Source organism: Pongo pygmaeus, chromosome 10, assembly GCF_028885625.2.
Source record: "Pongo pygmaeus isolate AG05252 chromosome 10, NHGRI_mPonPyg2-v2.0_pri, whole genome shotgun sequence".
NCBI classification, from domain to species: domain Eukaryota; kingdom Metazoa; phylum Chordata; class Mammalia; order Primates; family Hominidae; genus Pongo; species Pongo pygmaeus.
This window is the reverse complement of record NC_072383.2, coordinates 44,913,274-44,921,550: the sequence shown is the minus strand read 5'-3', so window position 1 is coordinate 44,921,550 and position 8,277 is coordinate 44,913,274. Positions and strand designations below refer to the sequence as shown.

Below are 8,277 nucleotides of genomic sequence, written 5' to 3'. Positions count from 1 at the left end.
TATGTTAGGCATTTTAAGTAATCTAGATGTGATTTAAAGTATATAGGGGGATGTGCATAGGTTGTATGCAAACACTACACCATCTTATATCAGGGATTTGAGTATCTGCAGATTTTGGTAGCCACAGTGGGTCCTGGAACCAATCCCCCGTGAATACCAAGGGACAACTTTATATGTAAAAATTAACGCTGTTGGGTGGATACATTTTACCAGGATATATCTTGGCCATTACTGTCAAACCCACTATTCACAAAACCTCTGCTACTTTATTGCTTTAATCCATCTTTGGTGAGGAAAAAAATGTGTGTACCAAGTTGCTGGTAGACGGCACCAGTCTGCATAAGATAATAGCCAAAACCAGAACCCCAAGTCAACATGCGTGGCTTGTAGAATATCTGAAGTTAATAATGTTTATGTAACCCAAAAAGAGCTAGTGGATTTTAGGACCAATGATAAGGATATTAAAGATCAAAGAGAATGAAATGTCAAAGAGAATGAAATGAAACCAGGTTTCTTAGTATCTGAAGAGATTTCTATTACAATCTCTCTATCCATAATTTGAAGTCTATTATCTTCTCCTTAAAATTGGACATTTGAAATAAATAAAACTGTACAAAAATTAGGGCAAATTACAATAGCCTGATAATTACAACCCCAAACTATATATTACTTTTTAATTTTTTTAACAGATTGGCAGCCAGAAAAGAATATTTTCTTTGTATTTATTTTTTAAACAACAAGTAACTTTGAACTTACTTCACTTCCTTCCTTCCTTCCTTCCTTCCTTCCTCCCTCCGTCCCTCCCTTCCTTCCTTCCTTCCTTCCTTCCTTTCTTCCTTCTTCCCTTCCTTCCCTCTTTCTTTCTTTTCCTTTCCTTTCCCTTCTTTCTTCAAATAGCATCTGGACTGGATCTAAACTAAACTCATAGCACATTTATTTTGAGTGTCTGCTTTGAGGATCAGTGAGACTCAAGTGGAGTCTTCCCCATATGTAGACATGTTACTACTTTGAGTTACTCTCAGAGTAGTTAACTGTTTCTACCACAGTTATAAAGTTAATACTCTGAGAGTAACTGTCAATCAACCTAAGTAGTACAATCTGTCAGCAGGCTAGCAGGCTAAGAGCGGTCTGTCAGTTACTTTTTACTAACTTTGTAGTTCTTCATCCATAGTCATCTTTACGATTTCACTGGAAATAATAAAAATACATTCATTCATCCACTCAATAAGAAAACATTCACTGAGCACCTACTTTGTATTAGGTGCCATGAAGGCCTTAGAGATGTGGGATTTGGTGGTTAATTGTTTGTGTCAACTTGACTGGATCTGGATGCCAGGTATTTAGCTAAACATTACTTTGGGGTGTGTCTGTGAGGGTGTTTCCAGATGAGATTAGAATTTGAATTCATGGGTTCAATAAAGCAGATTGTCCTCTATGGTTGTTAGATGTTTCAAAGAATCATATTTCTGACTGGTATTGAATCAGATGAGCACAGATGTCCCTTTTCTACTGATATTCTATTTGTCTCTGAGTCAAAGGATAATTACAGAATCCTACATTTTGCTTTGGTTGTGTAGACCCAGACTTTGGATAACAGATGGGAAAACAGACTTTGAAACTAAAAGCCCAAGAATTATTGCGCCTGTTTTTATCAGGTGGTTTTGTATAATCCTCAGATTGTAAAAAAATACCCTAAGAAAGTTGTTTGTAGAATAAAATTTATCACAGTGAGTATTGTCACAGTGAAATATTTTAATAACAAATATATTGCCAAACAAGTGATGAGCCACTATTATGAACACAGTCTTAGCCTGGCTTCTGCTCTATAACGGAATACCTGAGACTAGGTAATTTATTAAAAAACAAAAACAAAAATTTGTTTCTTATACATGTTGAGCATCCCAAATCTAAAAATCCAAAATCCAAAATGCTCCAAAATCTGAAACTTTTGAGCGCTGACAAGAAATACTCATTGGAGCATTTCAAATTTCAGATTTGAGATGCTCCACCGGTCAGTATAATGCAAACACTAGCAAGATTCTAGAATGGGTGACTGAGTGATTATTTATGAGTATTTACATAGGTAGGAGACAGCCATTAGTAGCCCTCTGGGGCCTACTAATTTATTGTGTTCCATACCACTGGAAACCTGATTATTGCAAGCGTCAGATCTTAGCAGCTGAGAAAAGAGCCAATGTGGGATATCTTGAGAATAAATGTCTGAGAAACCTGTCCCAAATCAGAATGGATATTTTAGGCTGGCTTATAGCCCCCTTTTCCTTTAAAGTTCATGCATATGCTTCACTTCCGTGATGGAAAAGGCTATAAATCTGGAAGGATCACAGAGATCTCATTTAATTTGCTGAAGACACTTAGGACTCAGAATGGTGCAGATTGCTGTGTCTGAGGTTGCATAGCTGATGGGTTGTGCAACTGGGACTGCAATTCAGATCTTTCAGCCTGCCATCAGATCAGGGCTTTTCTAAGCATCACTGCCCCAAAGGATGGAATGAATGCCTTCCATGGCTGTGGATCATCTGGGCAGGAGTAATTATTGCCTCTCTTCTCAGGATAGAGGATTGACAGACAATCATCCAAACACTCATTCTCTGGCCACTGTGTGACCAACGGCAAGGATCTGTGAAGCACTGAAAGGCTGGGGAAAGAGGATAAGGGAGTTAGGGCTCTAAGTAGCGTCGACAACACCAGAGCTGTGCCAGAACCTTCTGGTGTCCTTTATCTTCATATTCTCTTTCCAGTTCAAGCTACAAACTGTGTTTTGAAACTGTTGTTTCAGTAAAGGCACGGTATCCTAAATTTGTTAAAGTTTGCCTGAATAAATTGAAGCATGACTACTTTTAAGCATCTAGTTCACCTCTAAGAAAATCCAACTAAATCAAAAAGAAATCTGAAAAGAAAAATGACTAAGCCTACTTCACTGGCATTCACTAAATCACCACTTGTAAAGTGTCTGGCTCTCACTATGCATTTTACATGCATTGTTTAAAATCCTGACCACAATCTTATGACATAGAGATTACTTTTATTTTAAGGATAAGGAAATTGAGGCTCAGAGGGTTATCATACACTAGCAGGAAGAGGAACCTCTGAGAGTTGAACTCTCATATTCCTCCCACTCTGATACATACTCTCTATTCACCCAACAAATATGTGTTAATTTTTTTTTTGGAAGCACCATAGAAATTATACCTCAAGTACTAGGAAAGACATTTGTTAAAGAAATAGAAACGTAGAGTCTAAGATCTGCCTGGTCAACATGGTGAAACCCCATCTCTTCTAAAAATACAAAAATCAGCCTGGCATGGTGGTGCACGCAATCCCACCTACTCAGGAGGCTGAGGCAGGATAATCGCTTGAACCTGGGAGGCAGAGATTACAGTGAGCTGAGGTCGTGCCATTGCACACCAGCCTGGGCCTTGGCCACAGAGCTAGACTCTGCCTCAAAAAAAAGAAAAGAAAAGAAACTTATTTTTAAAGGCAGGCCAATGCCATGTTCTATAAAATAAAATAGGTTTATAGATGCTTAAAGTGAACTACTACTTCTGAAAAAACAATGTGGTTTCCAGAGAAAGGTTATTTAGCCATTGATGAGGTTCTGGGACTTTATTAACCTTAATAAACGTAAGTTTGACTTTTAAAATTAAGCAAGAATAATACAAAACTGAGGACAACTCCTGGCCCAGAGTAGAGTGTTGCCCATGGCTGGTGGATACATCATTGTAATGACACTGAGCATTCAGAAGGGCTAGTGAACATTTCAGTCTGAGGTTAATGGGAAATCAACTGTAAGGCTAATTTGTTACTGTACTAGGACACTATATTACTGAATATAAATTATCTCTTTGGGTAGATATTTCTAAGAAAGAGATTACATTTCTTCTTGCCACATTTCTCTGCAAAGTGTTCCAAGTAACTGTCTACAGTAGAGGTTGGCAACCCTTCTGTAGCGTAAATGTAGCCTGAGACAATATGTGAAAGAGAGTGGCTGTGTTCCAATAAAACTTTATTTAGAAAATGACAGAGGTGGGGAAAGGGGGCTGTAGTTTGCCCATCCCCGAACTACAGTGTTAGTAAGCATTGGGTAATAAATGTCACTTCTACTTAAATGTCCAAGAGACCTGCAAAGCAAAGAATCCAAGTGCGTATATTATTTTTTTAAAATCTCACTATGGATATTAGAGCATTCAAAGCCAACATAGAAAGTTACATTTCTTTAATGTGACTATTACCATCCTTGTTTTAAATGATTTGGATGAAACCTTTGGTGTTAACTTACCAGTTTTATTTTTTAGTAGCTCTGCATAAACGTAAAGAATTGCCTTGAACAGTTTGGGCTGCTATAATAGAATACCACAGGCTGTGTGGCTTCAACAACAAACATGTATTTCTCGCAGTTCTGGAAGCTGGTGAATTGCCCTCTTCTTGGTTTGTAGAAGACTGTCTTTTCATATATTCTTACATAGTCCAGAGAGATCATCTCTCTTACTTATCTTCTTATAAGGGCAGTAATCCCACTCATGAGGGCTCCCCTCTTATGACCTAATCACCTCCCAATGTCCCACCTCCTAATATCATCACAGAGGGAGCTATACTTTCGACATACGAACTTGCAGGGACACATTCAGCCTATAACAAGAATCTAAATGCCAGTGGTTGAAAGAGGCTAGGGTGAACTTCCAGGTGTCTGCAATCATACAACTGATAGCAATGCTATGTCAGTATTTGGTTAATAGGTGATAAGTATCTTTCCAACTTATATATTGTGCCATCTCTGAGACTTTATCGTTTTGCAGATTAGTGGCAGGCTAATTTCATTTGAATGACTTATTGGAATTTTCTATGGCCAAAGTATATGGTAACTCTTCTAAAATATTTCTTATGACCAAGCAATATTTCATTAAGGTTCCTGTTTTTTTGTTTGTTTGTTTGTTTTGGGGCGTGTGTGTGTGTGTGACCACTGAATGGAATTATTTTTTAGTTAGACCATAGTAATATATTCAATAATGTTTGGTGAAGTTAATAAATTGAGTCAATTACAACTTCTTTCCCTAGAGATTCTTTTCAGGGTTATGTTTCTTATTAAAAATGATGACCAGGGCTGGGCGTGGTGGCTCACACCTGTAATCCCAGCAGTTTGGGAGGCCAAGGTAGGTGGATCACCTGAGGTCAGGAGTTTGAGACCAGCCTGGCTAACAGGGTGAACCCTCGTCTCTACTAAAAATACAAAAATTAGCTGGGCATGGTGGTGGGCTCCTGTAATCCCAGCTACTCGGGAGGCTGAGGCAGGAGAATCACTTGAACCCGGAGGCGGAGGTTGTGGTGAGCCGAGATCACACCATTGCACTCCAGCCTGGGTGATAGAGTGAAACTCTGTCTCAAAAAAAAAAAAAAAAATGATGACCAAACCTGGTGTCTCATGCCTGTAATCCTAGCACTTTAGGAGGCCAAGATGAGAGGATCAGTTAGGACCAGGAGTTTGAGACCTGCCTGGGCAACATGGTGAAACCCTGTCTCTACAAAAAATACAAAATTTAGCTAGGTGTGGTAGCAAACAACTGTAGTCCCAGCTACTTGGGAGGCTGAGGTATGAGAATCGCTTGAACCTGGGAGATGGAGGCTGCAGCGAGCCATGATCACACAACTGTACTCCAGCCTGGGCAATAGAGTGAAACCCTGTCTCAAAAAAAAAAGAAAAATTAGCTGGACTGGAGGATCACTTGGTCCCAGGAGTTCAAGGTTACAGTGAGCTATGAGCACACCACTGCACTCTAGTCTGGCTGACAGAGGGAGAACCTGTCTCCAATAACTAATAATAATAATAATTTTAAAATATAAAATGACACATAGTTTATATATTTTTCTTAAGTTATGATGGAGAACCTTCATAATAATATGAAAAATCCAATATATTATTCCTTAGGGTCTTAGTTATTAATCTCATTATGATGTCATAACAGATGTTGGCACTCAGCTCTAGGTAGAGAGAAGAGGTGGCATTGACAATTTAAAAATGATTTTGAAATCAGTCATTTTCTAATTCTATTTAGTAGTAACAGTAGCACTGTAGTAATTGCTGCAGTAGTAGCAGTTAACATTTACTGAGTTCTAACACATAAAAAACTGTACTAAACACTACACATATATATCATTTAATCCCCAAAATAGCTAATGTTGGAGGTATAATTTTACAGATGAGGAAATGAAATGGCAAGAGGTTACAAAATGTATCCAAAGTTAGAGGACTCAAACCCAGATCAGTCTGATAGCAAAGTCACTGCTTTTAACTACAATGCCAGTGATTCTCAAAGTGTGGTCCCCAGACCAGCAGCATCAACATCACCTGAGAACGTGTTAGGAATGTAGATTCTCAACCCTCATCCCCATCAGCTGAATCAGCAACTCTGGGGGTGGGGTCACATTTGTCACATTCCCTCTAGGTAATTCCAAAGTCCACTGACATTTGACAACCTCTGTACTATGCTAAGCTGCATTTAAAAGAAGTACCAAACACTGAGTAAACATTAGTTGTGCAATTAAGTAAATGCGATAACAGGAGAGAACTACCTAGCACAGCACAGAGCTCACAGTGAGCATTAGCTTATAATAGTTTATTTCTGTTATATTAATACCCACCACGTCTGTCTATTGTGAAGTTAGATTATTAAAAACTGTTCCTGAACTGCCATCTGTATTCTAAGTGGGGAGGGGAGAAGCCCAGCATACTCTACTCAGAAGGAAATTATCCTTCCAGGCCAACCAAGATCTTGAGCAATTGTTTTTTAGCTAAAAAACTAATTCCATATTTTGTATTCATCAAAATGCCCAAAAAATGATGGATTTCAGGGTAGGAGAAATCCACATATTTGACAACATTCCTTTGAATGAAACTAAGAAGTAATGTTGGTAGTGGTGGCCTGAGTGATACATGTGATTGTGGCAGAGATTAATGGTGACCAAAGAAACTTAACAAGTTTTAAAATTATAAAATAGGCCTCTCAGCCTCGCTTAATCACACAGGTCCATTGTGTGCTTGGTGTGTTTTCTGGGAGGCAGAGGAAGGCTCTCCTAATCACAACAGACCTGCCCAGAATGGCCTCTCCATTTCTAGGAGTATGATAGCTTTTGGGGGGAAAAAAAATAAAAGAAAATAATGGATGCTGCCGGGCGCGGTGGCTAATGCCTGTAATCCCAGCACTTTGAGAGGCTGCGGTGGGCAGATTTATGAGGTCAGGAGTTCAAGATCACCATGGCCAACATGGTGAAACCCCATCTCTACAAAAAATACAAAAATTAGTTAGGCGTGGTGGTGGGCGCCTGTAATCCCAGCTACTCAGGAGGCTGAGGCAGGAGAATCACTTGAACCCAGGAGGTGAAGGTTGCAGTGAGCCCAGATCATGCCATTGCACTCTAGCTTGGGCAATAAGAGCAAGACTCCATCTCAAAAAAAAAAAAAAAAAAAAAAAGAAAGAAAAATAATGGATGCTATGAATGACAGTTTAATAAAATTTTTACTGATACATGATAATTGTACATATGTATGGGATACATGTGATATGTATTAAACATGCATACAATGTGTAATGATCAAATCAGGGTAATTGGGAGATTCGTCACCTCAAACATTGATTTTTTTTTTTATGTTGGGAACATTCCAAATATTCTCTTTTAGCTATTTTGAAATATACAATAAATTATTGTTAATTATAGTCACCCTACTATGCTCTGAAACACTAGAACTTATTCCTTCTAATTGTATTTTTGCACCTGTAACTAACCTCTATTTCCCATCCCCAACCCTTCCTAGCCTCTAGTAACTATTATTCTACTCTCTACATCCATGAGCTCAACATTTTTAGCTACCACATACGAGTCAGAACATGCCATATTTCCACTTCTTCTACTCATTATTCTGGGCCTGGTTTATTTCACTTAACATAATATCTTCCAGTTCCATCTATGTTAATGCAAATGACAGAACTTCATTCTTTTGTGGCTGAATAGTATTCCATTGTGTATATGTATACAATATTTTTTCAATCCATTCATTGATGGACACTTAGGCTGATTCCATATTGTGACTTTTGGGATTGCTGAATTGTATGGCACATCTATCTTTAGTTTTTAGAGGAACGTCTCTACTGTTTTCCACAGTGGCTGTACCAGTTTCCATCCTCCCCGGTAGTGTACTAGTGTTCTCCTTTCTCTGCATCCTAACCAGCATTTATTGTTGTTTGTCTTTTTGATAATAGCCTATTT

General features: G+C 38.5%; 1 non-coding gene across 1 annotated transcript; it reads left to right on the top strand.

Annotated features, from left to right (window-relative positions):
* Positions 1–7,010: 7,010 nt before the first annotated feature.
* On the top strand, positions 7,011–7,142 carry LOC129011055 (small nucleolar RNA SNORA64/SNORA10 family). Its single transcript, XR_008493185.1, has one exon. It is a non-coding gene; the product is annotated as a small nucleolar RNA SNORA64/SNORA10 family (small nucleolar RNA).
* The last annotated feature ends 1,135 nt before the right edge of the window (positions 7,143–8,277 follow it).